Here is a 26,932-nt window from a genome sequence, read left to right on the forward strand (position 1 = left end):
TTCCAACAGGACAACGACCCTAAGCAGAAAGCCCAAGACAACGCAGGAGTGGCTTCGGGACAAGTCTCTGAATGTCCTTGAGTGGCCAAGCCAGAGCACGGACTTGAACCCGATCTAGCATCTCTGGAGAGACCTGAAAATAGCTGTACAGCGACGCTCCCCATCCACCCTGACAGAGCTTGAGTGGATCTGCAGAGAAGAATGGGAGAAACTCCCCAAATACAGATGTGCCAAGCTTGTAGCATCATACTCAAGAAGACTCGAGGCTGTAATCGCTGCCAAAGGTGCTTCAACAAAGTACTGAGTAAAGGGTTTGAAAACATATGTAAATGTGATATTTCCGTTTTTTATTTTTAATACATCTGCAATAATAAAAAATAAAAAATCTGTATTTCCTTTGTCATTATGAGGTATTGTGTGTAAATTGATGAGGAAAAAAACTATTCAATCCATTTTTTTTAAATGAAAAAAAGTATGAAAAAGTTGAGGGGTCTGAACACTTTTCGAATGCACTGTATGTATCAAGCGTCCCAGAGCAGGAGTGCTGATCTAGGACCAGTGTAATCTCAGTCATATAATCTTACTCATTATGATCTAAAAGGCCAAACTGATCCTAGATCAACACTCCTACTCTGAGAGTCTTTCTGAATCCATGTAATGTTATTTATTATATCCAAAGACAGTACTTATCCTAAATCAGTACACCTACTCTAAGACGCTTGATACTTACGGTCCCTGGTATTTTCTATTCACATAGTCCTTTCATAATGGTTCCAGAAACTAAACCAGCTCAGGACAGTTTGGCTTGACTCTGCTTTTATGGGGTTCAGTAGTTTGATTTCGGAAAAACCTAGAAACTTAGCTTCCCTAAGTTCCCTTAGGTTCCCTACGTTTCTGGAACCCTAACTAACTTCTCCCTCTCTTTCTCTCCTCCTCCCTCTCTCTCACGTCTCTCCTCTCTCCCGCCCACTCTCTTTCTTTCTTGCTTTCTCCCCTTCCTCTCTCTCTCTCTCCTCTCTCTCTTTCTCTCCTCCTTCCCTCTCTCTCTTCCCTCTCCTCTCTCTCCATTCTCTCTCTCCTCCATCCTCCCCCCTCTCCTCTCTCTCCTCACCTCCCTCTCTCCTCCACTTCTCTCTCTCCCTCCTCCCTCTCTCCATCCCTCTCTCTCTACCCTCCCTCTCCTCTCTCTCTTTCCCTCTCTCCTCTCCCTCCTCCTTCCCTATCTCACTTCGCTTCCTTCCTCTCTCTCTCTCTCTCTCTCTCTCTCTCTCTCTCTCTCTCTCTCTCTCTCTCTCTCATCACTCTCTCTCTCTCTCACTCTCTCTCTCTCTCTCTCTCCTCTCTCTCTCTCTCTCTCTCTCTCTCTCTCTCTCTCTCTCTCTCTCTCTCTCTCTCTCTCTCTCTCTCTCTCTCTCTCTCTCCAGATCTACCTCCTAGCCCCTAAGTCTTCCCTGGGTGTGTTTGTGAGAAACCCTTCATCAAGTTTATCTGTCACACAGCCTCCTATCTGAACTTCCTCTTCCTCCTCCTCCTCGCCTCCCAACACATCGCCAGGACCAACCTACACATGCAGGTAACCCAAGACAAAACAAACAACAGACATTTATTTAAATGAAATGAAATTTATTTGAATCTACACTACCGTTCAATAGTTTGGGTCTCTTAGAAATGTCCTTGTTTTCGAAAGAAACGCAATATTTTTGTCCATTAAAATAACATCAAATGATCAGAAATACAGTGTAGACATTGTTAATATTGTAAATGGCTATTGTAGCTATCTACAATATAGATAGCTATTGTAAGCTATCTATAGAATATCTACATAGGCGTACAGAGGCCCATTATCAGCAACCATCAGTCCTGTGTTCCAATGGCATGTTGTGTTTGCTAATTAAAAGGCTAATTGATCATTAGAAAACCCCTTTTGCAATTATGTTAACACAGCTGAAAACTGTTGTGCTGATTAAAGAAGCAATAAAACTGGCCTTCTTGAGACTAGTTGAGGATCTGGAGCATCAACAATTGTGGGTTTGATTACAGGCTCAAATGGCCAGAAACAAATAACTTTCTTCTATTCTTGTTCTGAGAAATGAAGGCTATTCCATACGAGAAATTGCCAAGAAACTGAAGATCTCGTACAACACTGTGTACTACTCCCTTCACAGAACAGCACAAACTGGCTCTAATCAGAATAGAAAGAGGAGGTGGGAGGCCCCGGTGCACAACAGAGCAAGAGGACAAATACATTAGAGTGTCTAGTTTGAGAAACAGACACCTCACAGGTCCTCAACTGGCAGCTTCATTCAATAGTACCCGCTGTCACACCCTGACCTCTGGGGACTCTTATTTGTTGAGTCAGGGTGTGATTTTCTATGTTGTGTAGTTCTATGTTTTCTATCTAGTATGTCTAGATCTATGTTTGGCCGGGTGTGTTTCCCAATCAGAGGCAGCTGTCACTCGTTGTCTCTGATTGGGGACCATACTTAGGCAGCCTATTGGCACTAGTGGGTTGTGGGCTCTTGTTCCGTGTGAGGTTTGTTGTGTGTACCGTTAGGACGTCACGTATCGTTGGTTTATTGTTTTGTCGTTGTGTTTATTCGTTAAATAAACATGTATGCTTATCACGCTGCGCCTTGGTCTGACCCCGTCTATGAACGAACGTGACAACCAGCAAAACACCAGTCTCAACGTCAACAGTGAAGAGGCGACTCCGGGATGCTGACCTTCTAGGCAGAGTTGCAAAGAAAAAAGAGCCATATCTCAGACTGCCCATCTTAATCTTTTATTTTTATTGTCCAGTCTGAGATATGGCTTTTATTTTTTTGCAACTCTGCCTAGAAGGTCAGCATCCCGGAGTCGGCAAGTTTTATTGCTTCTTTAATCATCACAACATCAACAGTTTTCAGCTGTGCTAACATAATTGCAAAGGGTTTTCTAATGATCAATTAGCCTTTTAAAAGGATAAACTTGGATTAGTAAACACAACGTGCCATTGGAACACAGGACTGATGGTGGCTGATAATGGGCCTCTGTACGCCTACGTAGATATTCCATTAAAAATCAGCCGTTTCCAGCCACAATAGCCATTTACAACATTAACAATGTCTACACTATATTACTGATCAATTTGATGTTATTTTAATGGACAAAAAAATTGCTTTTCTTTCGAAAACAAGGACATTTCTAAGTGACCCCAAACTTTTGAACAGTAGTGTATTTTAAATATATGTAAGAGATTGATGGATTTCATCTGTAACCTAAGGACCAGTGTTTCCGTGATACTTTGTATGGTTGTTGCTGTCCAGGAAGATGATTTTCATGTTTTTAACCATTCATGACTAGCTAATACATTGATCCAATTTGATGTCATTTAATGCAGGGTCCTCCGCCCTACTGTTGTTGAATGGATGATACTACCATGGGTACTGGGTGAGTAGAGAAATAGTGTGTCTGTGGGGGGTGGGGGGGGGGAGGGGGATATTACCATGGGTGAGTGTGAGAGGGGAAGGGGGAGTGTGGGTATCTAATTCTGCTGTGAGATTGTGACGTGCGTGTGTGTTTATTAATCTGTAAACATTTTGAAAAACATAATCCTGCTTTGACATTATGGGGTATTGTGTGTAGGCAAAAAAAATGCATCCTGTGCATTAACACAAAATATTCCAAAAACATGCACTCCTGTTTGCAACAAGGCACTAAAGTAATACTGGGAAAAAAATGTGGCAAAGCAATTAACTTTTTGTCCTGAATAAAAAGTGTTATGTTTTGGGCAAATCCAATACAACACATTACGGAGTACCGCTCTCCATTATTTTCAAGCATAGTGGTGGCTGCATCATGTTATGGGAATGCTTGTAATCGTTAAGGACTGGGTCGTTTTTCAGGATAAAAAATAAATGGAATGGAGCTAATCACAGGCAAAATCCTAAAGCTAAACCTGGTTCAGTCTGCTTTCTACCAGACACTGGGAGATAAATTCACCTTTCAGCAGGACAAGGCAAATCTACACTGGAGTTGCTTACCAGAAGACTTTGAATGTTCCTGAGTGGCCGAGTTACAATTTTGACTTAAATTTACTTGAAAATCTATAGCAACACCTGAAAAGGGGTGTCCAGCAATTATCAATAACCAATTTGACAGAGCTTGGATAATTTAGAAAGAGTAATGGGCGTGGTAAGCTCTTAGAGACTACCCAGAAAGACTCAGAGCTGTAATCACTGCCGAAGTTTTGACTCAGGGGTGTAAATGCGTATGTAAATTAATATTTATGTATTTCCTTTTTCAATAAATTCGCTAAATGTTCAAAAAATACATGTTTTCCACCTGTCTCTCTCTCTCCCCCCCTCTCTGTCTCTGACTCTCTCTCTCTCCCCCCTCTCTGTCTCTCTCTCTCTCTCTCTCTCTCTCCCCCTCTCTCCCTCTCCCTCTCTCTCTGACTCTCTCCCCCCCCTCTCTCTATCCCTCTATCTCTCTCTCTCCCCCCCCCTCTCCCCCTCTCTCTCTCTCCCTCTCCCCCCCCCTCTCCCCCTCTCTCTCTCTCACTCTCTCTCCCCCTCTCTCGCTCTCTCTCCCCCCTCTCTCTCTCTCTCTCTATCTTTCTCTCCCCCTCTCTCTCTCTCTCTCTCTCTCTCTCACTCTCCCTCCCCTCTCTCTCCCCCTGTCCCCCCCCCCCCTCTCTCTCTCTCTAGGTTTCATCTGGGCTGAGATTAAGGAGATGTGGGATGGAGGGGTTTACTGAATATATTCATGACTGGTGGAACCTCATGGATTTTGCTATGAACTCCTCTACCTGGCTACTATATCACTGAAGATAGTAGCTTACGTTAAGGTAAGACACACACACACACACACGCACACACCCCTCACACACACATACACACACACACACACACAGGTAGAAACACACATACACTGTACGCACCAGTGGAGGCTGCAGAGGGGAGGACGGCTCCTAATAATGTCTGGAATGGAGTGTAATGGCTGGAATGGAGTGAATTGAATGGTATCAAACATATGAAAACCACATGTCTGATACCATTCCATTCACTCCATTCCAGGCATTGTTATGAGCCGTCCTCCCCTTTTTGGTGTGGAGGGAAACCTTTGGAGAGTCGCCCAGAAGTTGATGTTCAGTTCCGGAACATTCGTTGTGAAATATTCATTAGACTTGGGCGGTATTACCGTATATACCGTATACCGGGGTATTTGGAAAATATCCACAGAATGGTTTTTCAATACCGTCTCCACACTGCCCTTTCCCACTTGGACAAGAGGAACACCTACGTGAGAATGCTATTCATTGACTACAGCTCAGCATTCAACACCATAGTGCCCTCAAAGCTCATCACTAAGCTAAGGATCCTGGGACTAAACACCTCCCTCTGCAACTGGATCCTGGACTTCCTGGTGGTAAGGGTAGGTAACAACACATCTGCCACACTGATCCTCAACACGGGGTCCCCTCAGGGGTGCGTGCTCAGTCCCCTCCTGTACTCCCTGTTCACCCATGACTGCATGGCCAGGCACGACTCAACACCATCATTAAGTTTGCTGACGACACAACAGTAGTAGGCCTGATCCCCGACAACGATGAGACAGCCTATAGGGAGGAGGTCAGAGACCTGGCCGTGTGGTGCCAGGATAACAACCTCTCCCTCAACGTGATCAAGACAAAGGAGATGATTGTGGACTACAGGGAAAAAAAAAGAGGACTGAGCACGCCCCCATTCTCATCGATGGGGCTGTAGTGGAACAGGTTGAGAGCTTCAAGTTCCTTGGTGTCCACATCACCAACGAACTATCATGGTCCAAACACACCAAGACAGTCGTGAAGAGGGCACGACAAAGCCTATTCCCCCTCAGGAGACTGAAAAGATTTGGCATGGGTCCTCAGATCCTCAAAAAATTCTACAGCTGCACCATCGAGAGCATCTTGACTGGTTGCATCACCGCCTGGTATGGCAACTGCTCGGCCTCCGACCACAAGGCACTACAGAGGGTAGTGCATACGGCCCAGTACATCACTGGGGCCAAGCTTCCTGCCATCCAGGATCTCTATACCAGGCGGTGTCAGAGGAAGGCCCTCAAAATTTTCAAAGACTCCAGCCACCCTAGTCATAGACTGTTCTCTCTGCTACCGCACGGTAAGTGGTACCGGAGTGCCAAGTCTAGGTCCAAAAGACTTCTCAACAGCTTCTACCCCCAGGCCATAAGACTCCTGAACAGCTAATCATGGCTACCCGGAATATTTGCACTGCCCCCCCCCACACCCACCCCCCACCACAGCTTTTTACACTGCTGCTACTCTGTAAATTATTTATGCATATTCACTTTAACTCTACCCACATGTACATATTACTTCAACTACCTCAACTAGCCGGTGCCCCCGCACATTGACTCTGCACCGGTACCCCCCTGTATATGTGGCCAATAAAATGTGATTTGATTTAATTTGATTCTCCCTCGGCCTGGGGCTCCATGCAAGATCTCACCTCGTGGAGTTGCAATGATAATGAGAACAGTGAGGAATCAGCCCAGAACTACACGGGAGGATCTTGTCAATGATCTCAAGGCAGCTGGGACCATAGTCACCAAGAAAACAATTGGTAACACACTATGCCGTGAAGGACAGTATGAAAAATTTATGCACTCACTAACTGTAAGTCGCTCTGGATAAGAGCGTCTGCTAAATGACTAAAAATGTAAAAAATGTAAGGACTGAAATCCTGCAGTGCCCGCAAGGTCCCCCTGCTCAAGAAAGCACATATACAGGCCCGTCTGAAGTTGTCCAATGAACATCTGAATGATTCAGAGGAGAACTGGGTGAAAGTGTTGTGGTCAGATGAGACCAAAATGGAGCTCTTTGGCATCAACTCAACTCAACGTGTTTGGAGGAGGAGGAATGCTGCCTGTGAGGGGGACAGGACAACTTCACCGCATCAAAGGGACGATGGACGGGGCCATGTACCATCAAATCTTGGGTGAGAACCTCCTTCCCTCAGCCAGGGCATTGAACATGGGTCGTGGATGGGTATTCCAGCATGACAATGACCCAAAACACACAGCTAAGGCAACAAAGCAGTGGCTCAAGAAGAAGCACATTAAGGTCCTGGAGTGGCCTAGCCAGTCTCCAGACCTTAATCCCATAGAAAATCTGTGGAGGTAGCTGAAGGTTCGAGTTGCCAAACGTCAGGCTCGAAACCTTAATGACTTGGAGAAGATCCCACGGGGGGCCAGTATGAAAAATAAAATAACGTATGCACTCACTAACTGTAAGTCGCTCTGGATAAGAGCGTCTGCTATATATATATATATATATATATATATATATATATATATATATATATATAGAGAGAGAGAGAGAGAGAAGCAGATGGATTCCTGTGATTCTGGCCAAGAAGCAGAAATGTAGAATCGGGCGAGCTCAACACTGACGGGTTTGAATTTTGACATGGTGTAAATCCATCCACATATTTCTCTCCATTTCAACCTTCCTTTCGCTCGCTATCTCTCTATTTCTCTCTCTGCCCTCTATCTATCTCTCTATTTCTCTCTCTGCCCTCTATCTATCTCTCTATTTCTCTCTCTATTTCTCTCCATAGTACAACTCATCCCGTCCTAGAGAAGAGTGGGAGATGTGGCACCCTACCCTGATAGCAGAAGCATTGTTTGCTATAGCGAATATCTTCAGTTCTCTACGACTCATCTCCCTGTTCACGGCCAATTCCCACCTGGGACCTCTACAGATCTCACTGGGAAGGATGCTGCTGGATATACTCAAGTTCCTCTTCATCTACTGTCTGGTGAGACACACACACACACACCTCAGACTGTCAACTGGTTTGTCCTGAGGGCCAGACACACACACACACCTCAGACTGTCAACTGGTTTGTCCTGAGGGCCAGACACACACACACACCTCAGACTGTCAACTGGTTTGTCCTGAGGGCCAGACACACACACACACCTCAGACTGTCAACTGGTTTGTCCTGAGGGCCAGACACACACACACACCTCAGACTGTCAACTGGTTTGTCCTGAGGGCCAACAGACATGAAATCACACCTGTGGCTGACAACTAGATTGTATTGTCATGGTTGAATAGAGCCATTCGGTTGTTGTCTAGAAGGACCATAGGGCTCAGGCTAAACAGAACAGGGACAGGGTGTAGGGTGTAGCATTTGGAACAGGGTGTAGGGTGTACCATTTGGAAGAGGGTGTAGGGTGTAGCGTTTGGAAGAGGGTGTAGGGTGTACCATTTGGAACAGGGTGTAGGGTGTACCATTTGGAACAGGGTGTAGGGTGTACCATTTGGAACAGGGTGTAGGGTGTACCATTTGGAAGAGGGTGTAAGGTGTAGCGTTTGGAACAGGGTGGAGGGTGTAGCATTTGGAACAGGGTGGAGGGTGTAGCATTTGGAACAGGGTGGAGGGTGTAGCATTTGGAACAGGGTGGAGGGTGTAGCATTTGTAACAGGGTGTAGGGTGTAGTATTAGGAACAGGGTAAAGGGTGTAGCATTTTGAATAGGGTGTAGCATTTGCAGAATAAGAAAGTACTCAGCTAACGTCTAATCCTTGTATCTGTTCCTAGGTCCTGCTAACTAACGTCTAATCCTTGTATCTGCTTGGTCCTGCTAGCTAACGTCTAATCCTTGTATCTGTTTCTAGGTCCTGCTAGCTAATGTCTAATCCTTGTATCTGCTTGGTCCTGCTAACTAACGTCTAATAGTTGTATCTGTTCCTAGGTCCTGCTAGCTAATGTCTAATCGTTGTATTTGGAACAGGTTGTAGGGTGTATAATGTGGAACGGGGTGTAGCATTTGGAACAGGGTGTAGCATTTGGAAAATGTTGTAGCATTTGGAAAAGGTTGTAGGGTGTAGTATTTGGAACATGACGCATAAGAAAGTACTCAGCTAGCGTTGAATCCTTGTACATGTTAGGTCCTGCTAGCTAACGTCTAATCGTTGAATCTGTTAGGTCCTGCTAGGTAACGTCTAATCGTTGTATTTTTTTAAACATTTTAGTCATTTTAGCAGACGCTCTTATCCAGAGCAACTTACAGTTAGTGAGTGCATACATTTTTTATTTTTTTATTCTCATACTTGTATCTGCTAGGTCCTGCTAACTAACGTCTAATCATTGTATCTGTTAGGTCCTGCTAACTAACGTCTAATCATTGTATCTGTTAGGTCCTGCTAGCTAACGTCTAATCATTGTATCTGTTAGGTCCTGCTAGCTAACGTCTAATCATTGTATCTGTTAGGTCCTGCTAGCTAACGTCTAATCATTGTATCTGTTAGGTCCTGCTAGCTAACGTCTAATCATTGTATCTGCTAGGTCCTGCTAGCGTTTGCCAACGGTCTGAATCAGCTGTACTTCTACTACGAGACCAACGCCTCAGATGAACCCAACAATTGCAAGGGCATCCGCTGTGAGAAACAGAATAACGCTTTCTCAACGTAAGACACACACACACGCACATACACACACACACACACGCACATACACACTCACACACACACACACACATATACACACACACACATTTTATCTTTGTGTGGAGTAGTGAACGGGTGCACACTTCAGGAGGAAGGAGAGATTATTGGGATGCAACAACGGGTTGTGCTCCACTGGTCTTGCTGAGGGGGCACTGTCCCAGCCAAGTCATCGACGTTGGCGTTTGTTCTAGGTGATGATGATGTTATTGACTGTAATCTATCAGTACGATTAGAGACACACTCGATGGCACACATAATGCAAATTAACACTTCTCAGACACGCCTGTTATGAATATTTATGAGTAAGGACACACACACACACACACACACGCTCTCTCTTTCTCCCTCTCTCTCTTTTTCCCTCTCTCTCCATCTCTATCTCTCTCTCTCTCTCACCCCCCTCTCTCTCTCTCCCTCTCTCTCTCTCTCTCTCACCCTCTCTCTCACCCCCTCTCTATCTCTCCCTCTCTCTCTCTCTCACCCCCTCCCTCTCTCTCTCTCTCTCTCTCTCGCTCTCTCTCTCTTTTTCCCTCTCTCTCCATCTCTCCCTCTCTCTCTCTCTCTCTCTCTCTCACCCTCTCTCTCACCCCCCCCCCCCCCTCTCTCACCCCCCCCCCCCCCCCCCCTCTCTCTCTCTCTCTCTTTCTCCCTCTTGCTCTCTCAATTTCAATTTAAGGGCTTTATTGACATTGCCAAAGCAAGTGAAATAGATAATAAACAAAAGTGAAATAAACAATAACAAATGTACAGTAAACATTACACTCACAAAAGTTCCAAAATAATAGAAGGGGGGGTAGATCAGAAATAAACAATAAAAAATTTACAGTAAACAGCTTAATATTGCAGATAGATTGTAACTTCCATCAATGTAATTGTCTGCATCACTTCCAATCCCCCATGTTTATCTATATATAAATATATAGATACAGTGGGGAGAACAAGTATTTGATACACTGCCGATTTTGCAGGTTTTCCTGCTTACACAGCATGTAGGGGTCTGTAATTGTTATCATTGGTACACTTCAACTGTGAGAGACGGAATCTAAAACAAAAATCCAGAAAATCACATTGTATGATTTTTAAGTAAAACATTTGCATTTTATTGCATGACATAAGTATTTGACACATCAGAAAAGCAGAACTTAATATTTGGTACAGAAACTTTTGTTTGCAATTACAGAGATCATACGTTTCCTGTAGGTCTTGACCAGGTTTGCACACACTGCAGCAGGGATTTTGGCCCACTCCTCCATACAGACCTTCTCCAGATCCTTCAGGTTTCGGGGCTGTCGCTGGGCAATACAGACTTTCAGCTCCCTCCAAAGATTTTCTATTGGGTTCAGGTCTGGAGACTGGCTAGGCCACTCCAGGACCTTGAGATGCTTCTTACGGAGCCACTCCTTAGTTGCCCTGGCTGTGTGTTTCGGGTCGTTGTCATGCTGGAAGACCCAGCCACGACCCATCTTCAATGCTCTTACTGAGGGAAGGAGGTTGTTGGCCAAGATCCCGCGATACATGGCCCCATCCATCCTCCCCTCAATACGGTGCAGTCGTCCTGTCCCCTTTGCAGAAAAGCATCCCCAAAGAATGATGTTTCCACCTCCATGCTTCACGGTTGGGATGGTGTTCTTGGGGTTGTACTCATCCTTCTTCTTCCTCCAAACATGGCGAGTGGAGTTTAGACCAAAAAGCTCAATTTTTGTCTCATCAGATCACATGACCTTCTCCCATTCCTCCTCTGGATCATCCAGATGGTCATTGGCAAACTTCAGACGGGCCTGGACATGTGCTGGCTTGAGCAGGGGGACCTTGCGTGCGCTGCAGGATTTTAATCCATGACGGCGTAGTGTGTTACTAATGGTTTTCTTTGAGACTGTGGTCCCAGCTCTCTTCAGGTCATTGACCAGGTCCTGCTGGGCTGATCCCTCACCTTCCTCATGATCATTGATGCCCCACGAGGTGAGATCTTGCATGGAGCCCCAGACCGAGGGTGATTGACCGTCATCTTGAACTTCTTCCATTTTCTAATAATTGCGCCAACAGTTGTTGCCTTCTCACCAAGCTGCTTGCCTATTGTCCTGTAGCCCATCCCAGCCTTGTGCAGGTCAACAAATTTATCCCTGATGTCCTTACACAGCTCTCTGGTCTTGGCCATTGTGGAGAGGTTGGAGTCTGTTTGATTGAGTGTGTAGACAGGTGTCTTTTATACAGGTAACGAGTTCAAACAGGTGCAGTTAATACAGGTAATGAGTGGAGAACAGGAGGGCTTCTTAAAGAAAAACGAACAGATCTGTGAGAGCCGGAATTCTTACTGGTTGGTAGGTGATCAAATACTTATGTCATGCAATAAAATGCAAATTAATTACTTAAAAATCATACAATGTGATTTTTTGGATTTTTGTTTTAGATTTCATCTCTCACAGTGTACCTATAATAAAAATTACAGACCTCTACATGCTTTGTAAGTAGGAAAACCTGCAAAATCGGCAGTGTATCAAATACTTGTTCTCCCCACTGTACATACATACATACAGTGAGGGAAAAAAGTATTTGATCCCCTGCTGATTTTGTACGTTTGCCCACTGACAAAGACATGATCAGTCTATGATTTTAATGGTAGGTTTATTTGAACAGTGAGAGACAGAATAATAACCAAAAAATCCAGAAAAACGCATGTCAAAAATGTTAGAAATTGATTTGCATTTTAATGAGGGAAATAAGTATTTGACCCCCTCTCAATCAAAAAGATTTCTGGCTCCCAGGTGTCTTTTATACAGGTAACGAGCTGAGATTAGGAGCACCTAATCTCAGTTTGTTACCTGTATAAAAGACACCTGTCCACAGAAACAATAAATCAATGAGATTCCAAACTCTCCACCATGGCCAAGACCAAATAGCTCTCCAAGGATGTCGGGGACAAGATTGTAGACCTACACAAGGCTGGAAATGGCTACAAGACCATCGCCAAGCAGCTTGTTCGCAAATGGAAGAAACACAAAATAACTGTCAATCTCCCTCGGCCTGGGGCTCTATGCAAGATCTCACCTCGTGAAGTTGCAATGATCATGAGAACGGTGAGGAATCAGCCCAGAACTATACGGGAGGATCTTGTCAATGATCTCAAGGCAGCTGGGACCATAGTCACCAAGAAAACAATTGGTAACACACTACACCGTCAAGGACTGAAATCCTGCAGCGCCCGCAAGGTCCCCCTGCTCAAGAAAGCACATATTCATGCCCGTCTGAAGTTTGCCAATGAACATCTGAATGATTCAGAGGAGAACTGGGTGAAAGTGTTGTGGTCAGATGAGACCAAAATCGAGCTCTTTGGTATCAACTCAACTCGCCGTGTTTGGAGGAGGAGGAATGCTGCCTATGACCCCAAGAACACCATCCCCACCATCAAACATGGAGGTGGAAACATTATGCTTTGGGGGTGTTTTTCTGCAAAGGGGACAAGACAACTTCACCGCATCAAAGGGACGATGGACGGGGCCATGTACTGTCAAATCTTGGGTGAGAACCTCCTTCCCTCAGCCAGGGCTTTGAAAATGGGTCGTGGATGGGTATTCCAGCATGACAATGACCCAAAACACACGGCCAAGGCAACAAAGGAGTGGCTCAAGAAGAAGCACATTACGGTCCTGGAGTGGCCTAGCCAGTCTCCAGACCTTAATCCCATAGAAAATCTGTGGAGGGAGCTGAAGGTTTTAGTTGCCAACCGTCAGCCTCGAAACCTTAATGACTTGGAGAAGATCTGCAAAGAGGAGTGGGACAAAATCCCTCCTGAGATGTGTGCAAACCTGGTTGCCAACTACAAGAAACATCTGACCTCTGTGATTGCCAACAAGGGTTTTGCCACCAAGTACTAAGTCATGTTTTGCAGAGGGGTCAAATACTTATTTCCCTCAATAAATGCAAATCAATTTATAACATTTTTGAAATGCATTTTTCTGGACTTTTTTGTTGTTATTCTGTCTCTCACTGTTCAAATAAACCATTACAATTATAGACTGATCATTTCTTTGTCAGTGGGCAAACGTACAAAATCAGCAGGGGATCCAATACTTTTTTCCTTCACTGTATATACATACATACACCTTTAAAAAATATATATATATTCCCCTTTATTACTTTCCAACCCCGCCACCCTTTCCCCACTTGGAGTAAACTAGTGAACAACAACGCCTAGGCCTCTACTTCCAGCCCATACCCACTATCTACATTTTATGGACATTTTATGGTCAATTTTACAATAATTACATTTTGTTTGTTCTTTCTCCTGAACTTCTTCTACTCTCAACCTCTCCGATCATTTTCATGATGTCCATCCGGTTTGCTTCTATATGGCATATCTTTCTAACTGTGCTCCTTCACAAAAGCTCCCAACCTACAACCCATACACTTATTATGGACACAGTGTGCCTACATTATTAGTTATCTTGTTATTGTTTGTTGTTAGTTGTTATTAATCCCATCCTTGAATTCCATTCAACACCTCCCATCTATCTTTGAACACCATCCATATAGGATTTCTATTTGCCATATATATTTCAACTGTACTGTGATGTCTTACAAAAGTTCTGAACCTTTCTATTCTCATTGTTTCTACAGATTGTGAATTGAAAATAATATTTTTTGCTAATAGTATTATTATGTTATTGATCGATTGACTATGACTTTTCAGATAACCCAGTAGTGCTATCTGCAGGGTTAGCTCCAGGTAAATATTGCAATCCTTTAGCCATTCCTGGACCTGTGTCCAAAAACAAGCTACAAATGGACAGTACCAAAAAAAATGATCTAATGATTCTGTCTCTTCACAGCTAAATCTGCAGAGCTGGGAAGATTGTATCCCCCATATAAATAACATTCTATTGGTAGCAAGAATTTTATATAATAATTTAAATTGAAAGATTCTAAGTTTTGAATCTGGTGTCGTTTTGCGTATCAGTTCATAAACACTGTGCCATGGGATCGGTACGTCAAAAATCTCTTCCCAACTATTTTGCGATCTATATGGGACGGCTGTCAATCCTTTGGTCCTTAAATGAAACTGATATACTTTTTAATTTATCACAGTTTTCCTTAACCAATTATGTTCTTTAATGTAAGGCCGACAGACAAGTTCCTTACTTTCTCCTCCTTCCACTTTCCTCTTCCATTTTTGCGGTAAGGCTGCAATTATTTGGTTGTAATTTTGGGTAGAGCAGACATTTCCATATGTTTTTGTTAGCTGCATGTGCGACATAACTCCACCAGTCCTACCGATGATATCATTTACAAAGATTATACCTTTTTTTTTTTTTTTTTGTCCAAAAAAAAAGTTTTTTTGTCAATTATTATATTTGAGTTTAACCACAATATTTGTTGCTGTCACGTACGTTAAGGAACGGGACGGACCAAGGTGCAGCGTGAACGGCGAACACGTTTATTAACTAATAAACACACGAAACAGTAACCAAAACAACAAACTTAACCGTGACGGCCCAAAGGCTAACACACAAGCCTAAACATGAACATAACAAGATCCCACAACACAGGCAGGAAAACTGGCTGCCTAAGTATGATCCCCAATCAGAGACAACGAGCGACCGCTGCCTCTGATTGGGAATCATACCCGGCCAAACATAGAAATACAAAACCTAGAATATATTCACACCCTGACCAAACTAGGCGTGACAGTTGCATTATTTTGTAATGAATACTCGGACAGAGTGGTAAGATCCAATCGCAGAATTGCGATGCTTTATTAGAGTACAGACAAGGGAATAGCTGAATCGTGGTCGGGCGAGCTGTGGTCAAAACCGGGCCAGGCAGAGACAGGCAGAGGTACCAAGGGAGCGGGCGTAGTCGTAGTCGAGGGTACAGGCACAGGGTCAGAGTACGGTAATCACTGGGATAGACAAGCAGAGGATTAAGCAATTTGGGGAGTCAAACAACAAGGCACAGGTCGGATACACGGGTAATCAAAAACAACAAACTCTCTCTCTCTCTCGGAACACAACGCTTAGCAAGTCACAATGGAACAATACCTCGCACCGACTGAACTTCTGAGCACACCTTATATTCTACCCTAATTACTGACAGGTGTGCTCAGAACTCAGGTGAACCAGATCGAGTCTGATGACTCCCCCTCTCTGTAGATCGGGGAAGTGTCAGACTCTGTCTAGACCCAGCCAACCCCCGATCCCTTACATATTTGTTCTGTCGTTTCTGGAGGATTAAATTGAAATTGCAACCAACTTTCTATGGCTTGTTTTAGAAATAGTGATATCTGGGAGATTATTTCCTTTTCAAATAACTGAAAGTGAGTGGTTGTAATCTGAATAAAGGGAAAAAGGCCATTCTTGAACATTGGGTGAGACAATCTTACTAATTTGATAGAGAACCAGTTCGGATTTAAGTATAACTTTTGTATGACTGAAGCTTTTAGTGATAGGTCTAATGCTTTAATATTTAATCATTTCTGTCCTCCAAATTCATATTCATTATATAAATAGGCCCGTTTAATTTAGTCTGGCTTGCTGTTCCAAATAAAATGGAGTATTTGTTTCTCATATAATTTAAAAAACTGTTCGCTAGGCGTAGGCAAGACCATAAGCAAATAGGAAAACTGGGATAATACTAAAGAGTTAATCAGGGTGATTTTTCCACAAACTGACAGGCACCCACCTTTCCATGGTAGCAAGATTTTATCTATTTTTGCTAACTTTCTATTATAATTTATTGAAGTGAGATCATTTATTTCCTTTGGGATATGTATTCTGAGTATATCCACATCACCATCAGACCATTTTATTGGTAAACTACATGGCAATGTAACATTTTTATTTTTTATTGATCCAATACGTAATATAGTACATTTGTCATAATTTGGTTGTAATCCAGAGTGATTAGAAAATGTATCTGGATCCTCTATGAGGCTGTGGAGTGATTCTAGTTGTGGATTTAAAAGAAAACATGAATCATCAGCGTAATATGACACCTTTGTTTTTAAGCCCTGGATTTATAATCCCTTGATATTATTGTTGGATCTGATTTTAATAGCTAACATCTCGATGGCCACAATAAATAGATATGCCGATAGTGGACAACCTTGTTTCACTCCTCTTGACAGTTTAAAACTTTCTGAGAAATAGCCATTATTTACTATTTTACACCTAGGGTTACTATACATGATTTTGACCCATTTTATAAAAAAATTCACCAAAATTGAAATGCTCCAGGCATTTATATATAAACCCCAGTCGTTTTTTATCAAATGCTTTTTCGAAGTCTGCTATGAATAGCAGGCCTGGTTTCTCTGAGCCTTGTATTATCTCCAATGTATCTTCCATGTAAAAAAAAAAACCTGTCTGATTAGAATGAATAATATCCGACAATACCTTTTTAATTCTATGCGCTATACATTTTGCTAGGATTTTTGCATCACAACACTGAAGTGTAAGGGGCCTCCAATTTTTTTAATGGACTGGATCTTTATATTTTCCACTTGTATCCTGTTTCAGTAATAATGAGATCAGACCTTCTTCTTGAGTGTCAGATAATCTACCATTTACATAGGAGTGGGTAAAACATGCTAATAACGGTCCTCTTAGTATATAAAAAAAGGTTTGGTATACTTCGACTGGTATGCCATCCAACCCTGGAGTTTTCCCGGACTTAAAGTCTTTAATTGCATCCAGAGGTTCCTCTGTAATTTCAACTTCACACGAGTCTTTCTGTTTGGCTGTTAATTTTACATTATCAATAGAAATAAAATCTCTACAATTAGCTTCAGTTAGAGGAAATGGAGGCGACTGAAACGAAAACATATGCTTAAAGTACCTTGTTTGTTCCTTCAAAATATAATTTGGTGAATCATGGGTTACTCCGTCAATTGTAACCAGTTTCATTAAATTATTTTTGGTAGCATTCCTATGTTGAAGATTTAAAAAGAATTTGGTGCATTTTTCCCCATATTCCATCCAGTTTGCTTTATTTTTATAATATATTACACTTGATCTTTCTTGAATAAGTTTCTCCATTTCTTTTAGTTTTTCCTCTAATTTATTCTGAGCCTCTATGTTACAGTTTTTATTGCCATCTATCTGTTCTGTTAGACTTTCTATTTCCTTTGTTAGTATAAACTCTTTTGACCTAAATTGCTTTTGTTTTCGAGATGAGTACTGAATTGCATGGCCTCTAAAGGCACATTTAAAGGTGTCCCATACAATAAGGGGATTTGCTGTACCTATGTTATGTTGTAAAAAGTCAGTTATAAATTCCTTTGTCCTAGTTAAAAATTAATTATCATCCAATAGGCTTTGATAAAATTTCCAATATCCTCGCCCACGTGGAAATTCAGTAAGAGTAATGTATATGCCAATTATATGATGGTCCGACCGCATTCTGTCCCCTATCAACACTTTTTAAACTTTTGGTGCCAACGAGAATGAGATAAGAAAGAAGTCAAGACGACTAGCTTGATTGAGTCTCCGCCATGTATATCTCACTAGATCAGGATATTTAAGCCTCCATATATCTACTAGTTCTAATGTATCCATGACATTCACGATTTCCTTAAGAGCATGTGGGTGATTGTTTGTGGTGTGATTTCCTTTACGGTCCATTGAGCTATTTAAAACAGTATTATAATCCCTCACCATAATAATATTGTCTTGAATTGCTTGCAGGGTTGATAATTTATTATATATATATTGTCAAAGAAGTGTGGATCATCATTATTTGGTCCGTAAATGTTAATGAGCCATATCTGTTTATTGTCCAATAACATATTTAAAATAATCCATCTACCTTGTGTATCTATTTGGACAATTTGCACATTCGGATCGAAATTACTATTAATTAATATCATCAACCCTTTTGAATTTCTTTGCCCATGGGAGAAGTATATTTCCCCCCCCCCATTCTTTTTTCCACGCTACTTCATCTCGAATTGTTGAATGAGTTTCCTGTATACAATAGATATTATATTCCTTCTCTTTGAGCCATGTAAATATTGTTCTTCTTTTGTTATTATCAGCTAAGCCATTACAATTATAACTGGCTATACTTATTTCACCATACACCATAATGAGATACAAGTTTCAAGTCTATTTATCATTATATATGTTTGTAAATTTACCAATAAAAAATACCATAATGATTGAGTGTTCATATAGCTGTACCATGATATTTGCATTGCTACTAAGTATCCCTTCAATTGTTCTCCACTAATTCCCCCGCTAAAGCCCCTCCCCATCCCAGGTTGGGCCGTCATCCCAGTGATCAGCATCCCACCCACGTCCCTCCGCATCCCTAAGGCCCCGAGAGGCCAGGACCCATCCATCGAAAACAGCACACAGTGGCACCCACAAAACAGAAGCAGATTAACCGCCAAAAGCATTTCCAATGCTGTCACCTCTATATATAACTATTAAAAAATATATATATCTATTCAAATATCTTGCATATCTTATTTTCCATCATTATCAATTAATATGCGTAATAATGTCGGCAGTTCATGCGTAGGATTTTAACATATAACCCGGATTGCCATTGTATTACATTTAATTTATTGACAAGCAATTATTATCCTAGCAAATAATTACCGTGGTCCATCCCATACCCCCCCACCCCCCCACCCCCCACCCCCCCACCCCCCCCCCAACATCTCCACCCCCCCACAACAGATGCCAGACAAACACACACGCACATACTCACATAATCCAACACACTCAACCCCCCTCCTCCACAATCCACCATAAAATCAGATACTCAACGGTTGTTATATCCCACAGCCCAACTCAAGAAAGGACCTGATTTACGAGTGCACATACAGTTACAGCTGATTGAGAAAGCATGCAAGATTGAGCAGAAATTGATAAGAATGTGAGATTTGATTAATCTACTTAATCTATGTCAAGTCCTAGGTGATGGAGATCAGATCCACCCTCTTCACCTGAGACACAAACACTCTGGTCCCACGTTGTAACCATTTTTCCCAAGCATCTCCGTGCAGTCAGACCTTTGATTATTTTGTGCCACCTGATAAACCCCCTCTCTGATTGTCCGAGTGTGACCCCCTCTCCATGGGTTACTGCAGCCAGTGTTGCCAGCACTGCCACTACCTGGGTGGGGATACCCTACCGGAATCCCCACCGGCTAGGTAAAAAGGTCGTCAAGGTTCTCATTAGCAGCTTTGAGAATTTCCTTGTATATAATGCTCTCCCATCAGGGGGCTCTGGCTTTGTAGGACCAACCCTGCCAGGCAGGCTCAGAATCTTGAGGGGGCGGTGCTGCTCAAGTAGGTCTCTGACCGCATTTATTTCTCTGTTTAGGCTGCATACTCACAGCAGGTCCATGGGAACTTCTCTTTGGTGTATGGGTCGCTCAGGTGGGGTGTCCAGGATATAGGGTTGGGGATCTTTCCATCATGATAGGACAATACAAAATTAGATTAGATGTATACTATATTTTAAAATGTATATCCCTCATCTACACAAAATTGAAAGCTCTCTCTCTCACTACCCCTGCTCATAGACACCCGTCGGCTCTAGTTTATGCAACCATTTCCCCTCTCACTCACTTAACACAGCACCTTTCCAAACACAAAAATGCACACCACTGCGGAGCAAACGCACCCACATCCTGCCGCAAGGGGGAAAGGATGCCAGGGAGAAACACAGGACCAACCCCAACAACCGTTCGCCAAAACAACACCTGCCCGCCAAAAAAGCCATGTTCTAATTAGTTGTATTTGAAGATGTATTATTCTGCTTGTTATCTTTTCTTGTTATATCGCTTTATCCTTTTTAAAATAATATATTTACTATAAATGTTATTTAATATTCCAATCCCTATCATTGCTAGTATTGGGTGTTCCATTATTTGACTCCTCTATGGAGTAGTCTTTGTGTCTCTGAACATTTGGTTGTCAATATATAGTTTATCGACCACAAGTGCCACACGTTTCCCTTTTAATCTATTTTCCTTGAAGATTGGATACAGAACTTTGCGCCTTTCTGCAATCTCCCTCAGGAACTGATCATTCATGCCTATTTTCGTGCCAGCAAGTCTTTTTCCTAGGCTTTTAACCATTGCTTTATCCTTAAAAAATGCAAATTTGGCAACGATTGGGCGATCACATTTCTGTCCTCTTTGTCCGAAACGGTGTACACGTTCGAGTTGGATTTTATCGACAGCCTCGAGTGGGATTTGAAGCGCTGTATGCAGGAAAACCTTCATAATATTCTCTGTTATTTCTCCCTCCTTTTCCTGAATACCCGTAAGTACTAGATTTTCTCTCATCGATCTAGTTTGGATGTCTGGATGTCTAGTAAGGATTCTCTCCTTTTTAAGTTCCCTAACGTCCGTTTCCATCTTAGTTACTGTCACTTTTAATTTATTGGTTTCTGTTTCCATTATCGCAGCTTTTTCGTCAAGACTCGCTTTCAACTCTTTTACGTCCTTACTGACCAATTCTAGTATGCCCAATTTGTCATTTATCGACTTCAACAGTTCGCTTTCCACACTTACCAGACCCAGTGGTGAAAAGCATATATCATCTGTATCAGTCGACGAGTCGCGTTTTCTCTTGGGGATTGGTTCTCCTCGTTTATCCCATGTGCAGTTGCAAACTGTAGTCTGGCTTTTGTATGGCGGTTTTGGAGCAGTGGCTTCTTCCTTGCTGAGCGGCCTTTCAGGTTATGTCGATATAGGACTCGTTTTACTGTGGATATAGAGACTTTTGTACCTGTTTCCTCCAGCATCTTCACAAGGTCCTTTGCTGTTGTTCTGGGATTGATTTGCACTTTTTGCACCAAAGTACGGTCATCTCTAGGAGACAGAACGCGTCTCCTTCCTGAGCGGTATGACGGCTGTGTGGTCCCATGGTGTTTATACTTGCATGCTATTGTTTGTACTGATGAACGTGGAACCTTCAGGCATTTGGAAATTGCTCCCAAGGATGAACCAGACTTGTGGAGGTCTACAATTATTTTTCTGAGGTCTTGGCTGATTTCTTTACATTTTCCCATGATGTCAAGCAAAGAGGCACTGAGTTTGAAGGTAGGCCTTGAAATAAATCGACAGGTACACCTCCAATTGACTCAAATTATGTCAATTAGCCTATCAGAAGCTTCCTACCTTAGTAGATGTAAACTTCCGACTTCAACTGTATATATGTTGAAGAGGGTGGGGCTTAAGCTGCATCCCTGTCTCACCCCCCGGTGGAAAGAAATGTGTGTGTTTTTTAAAGATATTTTTACCGCACACATGTTGTTTGTGTACATGGATTTTATAATGTTGTATGTTTTTCCCCCAACACCACTTTCCATCAATTTGTATAGCAGACCCTCATGCCAAAATGAGTCAAAAGCTTTTTTCAAATCAACAGAGCATGAGAAGACTTTGCCTTTGTTTTGTTTTGTTTGTTTGTCAATTAGGGTGTACAGGGTGAATACGTGGTCTGTCGTACGGTAATTTGGTAAAAAGCCAATTTGACATTCGCTCAGTACATTGTTTTCACTGAGGAAATGTACGAGTCTGCTGTTAATGATAATTCAGAGGATTTTCCCAAGGTTGCTGTTGACGCATATCCCACGGTAGTTATTGGGGTCAAATCTGTCTCCACTTTTGTGGATTGGGGTGATCAGTCCTTGGTTCCAAATATTGGGGAAGATGCCAGAGCTAAGGATGATGTTAAAGAGTTTAAGTATAGCCAATTGTAATTTGTGGTCTGTATATTTTATCATTTCATTTAGGATACCATCAACACCAATACTTTTCCCAGAAGTGGTTAATGTCTATGGATTCTTCAATTACATTGAGCTGATTTCTGACGTGCTGTTCCTTCTTTTTGCGTAGTGTATATCTGTATTGTTTTAGTGATTCACCATAGTGAAGGCGTAGCCTCAGGTTTTCTGGGTCTCTATGTTTTTGGTTGGATAGGTTTCTCAATTTCTTTCTTAGGTTTTTACATTCTTCATCAAACCAGTTGTCTTAGGTTTTCTGCTTGACAGTTTTAGATTTGATAGGGAAGCTGAGAGGTCAAATATACTGTTTAGGTTTTCTACTGCCAAGTTTACATCTTCACTATTACAGTGAAACATTTTGTCCAGGAAGTTGTCTAAAAGGGATTGAATTTGTTGTTGCCTTATAGTTTTTTGGTAGGTTTCCACACTACTTTCCTTCCAGCTATAGCATTTCTTAATATCATTCAGTTCCTTTGGCTTTGATGCCTCACGATTGAGTATTGCTCTGTTCAAGTAGACTGTGATTTTGCTGTGATCTGATAGGGGTGTCAGTGGGTTGACTGTGAATGCTCTGAGAGACTCTGGGTTGAGGTCAGTGATAAAGTGGTCTACAGTACTACTGCCAAGAGATGAGCCAAAGGTGTACCTACCGTAGGAGTCCCCTCGAAACCTACCATTGACTATGTACATACCCAGCGTGCGACAGAGCTGCAGGATTATTATTTATTTTTTGGGGGTTATGTTGTCGTAATTGTGCCTAGGGGGGCATATGGGGGAGGGAATGCTGTCACCTCCAGGTATGTGTTTGTCCCCCTGTGTGCTGAGGGTGTCAGGTTCTTGTCCAGTTTTGGCATGTAGGTTCACCACAGACTAGTACATGTCCCTGGGCCTGGAATTGATTAATTTCCCCCCTCCAGGATGGAGAAGCTGTCTTCATTAAATTATGGGGATTCTAGTGGGGGGATATAGGTAGCACACAGGAGGACAATTTTCTCTGTTGAGATAATTTCCTTTTGAATTTCTAGCCAAATGTAAAATGTTCCTGTTTTGATTAATTTAATAGAGTGAGTTAGGTCTGCTCTGTACCAAATTAGCATACCCCCTGAGTCCCTTCCATGTTTCACACCTGGTAGTTTGGTGGATGGGACAACCAGCTCTCTGTAACCTAGAGGACAACCAGTGGGTCCATCTCCTCTATACCATGTTTCTTGTAGGATGGCAGTGTCTGTATTTCTGATTTCTTTGGTGAAGTCCAGGTTCCTGCTCTTTAGGCCAAAGGCAGATGACCTCAGGCCTTGGATATTCCAGGATGAGTTAGTGAAGGCTTCGTGTTCCATAAAGTGTCCAATGTTGTTAGTCGTGTGGTTTGGCCTCAGACCAGTAATTGTGAGCAGAGCCTGCTGAGCATCTGGTACATGCCATTGGCTTGGGCGGGTGTAAGAGTGGGGGTTCGGCCTGTTTGCCTGCTCACTGCCTGGGCGTATGTGTGACTTTCATGTTGAGGCCCTCTTTGCGGGAGTGGGGGGCATGGGGTGGGTAGGAGGGGCATAGGTCTGATCTGAGGGGGTCTATATGGGGTGTGGGCATGGTTGGTTAGGGGGGGTTTTGATTGGTTGGGGTGGGGTGGGGTGGGGGTGTAGTTGTGGCTGGTGGTGCTGTGAACTGCATGTAGGTCTTCTCGGCATGGGTCCTCTATGTGTAGGTCCGGGGGGAGGGGTGGCTCGTAAAGGCTGTTCAAGTCCAGGGTGGAGTGGTGGGCCAAGTAAACATTTCGTTTTGAGGCACAGTCACTGGAAATACTTGCGTTTACCCGCTGTATGGTAGCAGGGTGGAAGTATTTTCGTGGTAGCAAGGTGGAGATAACCACTTCTGCGTTGGGGAAAGTAGTAGATGCTTTTTCTATCACTCCCTTGAGTGCTGTGGCCACCCTTTCCTGCTGTGTTCTCAGGTCGTTTGTGCCTGTGTGTATTATTATGTGGCTGGGTGATCCTAGTTGGTCCTCTGACAGAAGGTCTAGGGCTCACTGGATGTTTGGACACCAGAGTTTAGACACTGTGTGTTTGGGAAAAAGTTTATTTTCTTGTATATATTTCCCGTTTGAGTTCATAAGGAGTACAATCTGTGGCTTGTATATGTCCTCAGTCGGTGTGGGGGGGTCGTCAGGAGGGCTATCAGGGTGGCTGACGGGGGGTGCTCAGAGGGGTTGGGATCCCCTGGGCTTGGGGTTATTCATTTGTTTGTCCGGCTGTGATGTCGAGGCTATGGTCAGGGTCTGGGGTTGATTGTCCTGCTGTGGTGTTGAGACTTTGGTCAGGGTCTGGGGTGGGCTGTTCTGCTGGCTTCTCTGCAGGGGTGGCCAGCTCTCTAACGGGTTGTTCTCTGTCACCCGTCATCGTTCTCACCTTCTCCTCCAGCACTCTGATCCTCTCCTCTAGTGCTCTGTTCTTCTCCTGCTCCTGCTCTTTCTCCTGTTGATGTTGTCTCACCACAGTCCAAAGTGCAGATATGTCTCTCTCCACCTCCACCTCTCTGGGTCTGGTTGAGGGGGTGTTGTTGAGCTGGACTATTTTTTGTGCTGACTGGAGTGTGTTCAACTGCTGTTCCAGCTCCACCTGCCTTACCTCCAGCTGGGTGAATTTATCCTTCATTTCAATGAGGGAGTAGTACTCTGTGCTGTGAGGTTGACTTTCCGCTTGGGGTTGCTCGTCTGTGGGATTGTTTAATGAAGACGTCTGGTCTGACACGCTCGGGGTGGGGATTTCTTTATCAAGAGAGAGCTTCTCCTGCTGCGCTCCCTCTTTGATTATGTGAAAGTCCAGCTGAAACTGTTTGGGGTTGCCCTGTACCAATACTTTTCCAGACTTATACAGGTTGACATTGGCTGACTCAGAGTCCTCGTTGTCTAGTATCCTGAGTTTCCACCCATCGCTTAACACCCCTCCTCTTAACAGAGGGGTAGTGTGTTAATATAGCACTGTTAACAGAGTGGTAGTGTGTTAATATGTCACCAGGGGATGGTCTGTGTGGAACATTTAAGTTGCTTACATTCCCATTTTTTATAGAAGTCAGCAAAACGTGTCTCTCTGATTCTCATTTGTGACATCCATCTGTACTGTAATGACCTCTGAACAGCGGGAGGGAGGCTTCAAAGGCCTCTGCATTTGGGTGGGGGAGGGCTCTGAAACTCTCCTGCCATTGGCTCAAGGGCTTTGACACCTCTCTAACATCACACCTCAGTGCTTATTGAAGTTGCAGCCGGATCTGTTCTGTCCTAGCCTTAACTTAGCATTCAGTCCTTGTAAAGTAAAATATATTATTGTAATTTATTTTTCTTCTCTCTCTCTCTCTCTCTCTCTCTCTCAATTTCAATTTCAATTTCAATTTAAGGGCTTTATTGGCATGGGAAACGTGTGTTAACATTGCCAAAGCAAGTGAAGTAGATAGTAAACAAAAGTGAAATAAACAATAAATATTAACAGTAAACATTACACTCAGAAGTTTCAAAAGAATAAAGACATTTCAAATGTCATATTATGTATATATCTCTCTCTCTCTCTCTCTCTCTCTCTCTCTCTCTCTATCTTCCTCTCTCGCTCTAACTCTCCCTCTCTTTCTCTCCCTCCTTCTCCAGGTTATTTGAGACCCTCCAGTCTCTGTTCTGGTCCATCTTTGGCCTGTTAAACCTGTACGTGACCAATGTTAAAGCTCGTCATGAGTTCACCGAGTTTGTTGGAGCCACCATGTTTGGAACCTATAACGTCATCTCTCTGGTGGTTCTGCTCAACATGTTGATCGCCATGATGAACAACTCCTATCAACTCATCGCTGTGAGTAGTACTGCTATTACATTTGACATTTACATAATTTAGCAGACGCTCTTATCCAGAGTGACTTACTTATTAAACATCTAAATGATACTCCATTGATTCTCAAAACCTCTCCCCTCTCAGCCAATCATATATTTGATCTATTCCAGAGTTAACACACGTGGTTACACTAAGCAACAAGCCCTAATTGATTGGTTGATTGATTTATTGTAAGCGCTAAGTTACATTTAATTATCTCAAGCTGTTACACAGTGCAAGACCAGTGTCAAAGCATCCTTCATACATCAGGGTTCCCCGCGGGTGATTTTATTTCAAAGTTTTAGGAGAAAAACAAAAAACTATGTTAAATTCAGCTCCAAGTGATTTTAATTTTGTAAATCTGTTCCAAAGTATTCCCACGCATAATAGAGAGATATATATGACGGTATACAAATGTAAGCAAGGTTTGAAATGATTATGTTTTAGTCAAATATTATATCTGTTTTGGCTTCTTGTGGTCAATTTGCAGTCTACTAATTATTTGTAATTATTGTTCCGGCCCCCTGACCATCCGCTCAAGAAAAAAATTGTCCCGCGGCTGAATCTAGTTGATAATCCCTGATGTACATACTAAAGTAATCTGCAACCATTGATTGATTTTCATTTGTGCCCTATCATTGATTGATTGATTTATTGATTGACCAAATAACTGATTATCTTTCCCCCCTCTCTCTCTCCCACTTTTCCCCCTCCTCCCCCTCTCTCTCCTCCAGGACCACGCAGATATAGAGTGGAAGTTTGCCCGGACCAAGTTATGGATGAGTTATTTTGATGAGGGGGGTACTCTGCCCCCTCCCTTCAACATCGTTCCCAGTCCTAAATCAGT

General features: G+C 42.9%; 1 pseudogene across 1 annotated transcript; it reads left to right on the top strand.

The window, feature by feature from the left end:
• Positions 1–1,424: 1,424 nt before the first annotated feature.
• Positions 1,425–26,924, top strand: LOC311120986 (short transient receptor potential channel 5-like; annotated as a pseudogene). The gene is made up of 7 exons: positions 1,425–1,573; positions 3,380–3,429; positions 4,689–4,828; positions 7,602–7,802; positions 9,340–9,461; positions 25,872–26,067; positions 26,820–26,924. The product of its transcript is annotated as a short transient receptor potential channel 5-like (transcript).
• The last annotated feature ends 8 nt before the right edge of the window (positions 26,925–26,932 follow it).

The sequence above is a fragment of the Coregonus lavaretus genome (assembly GCF_964263955.1).
Source record: "Coregonus lavaretus genome assembly, contig: HAP1_SCAFFOLD_7290, whole genome shotgun sequence".
NCBI classification, from domain to species: Eukaryota; Metazoa; Chordata; class Actinopteri; order Salmoniformes; family Salmonidae; genus Coregonus; species Coregonus lavaretus.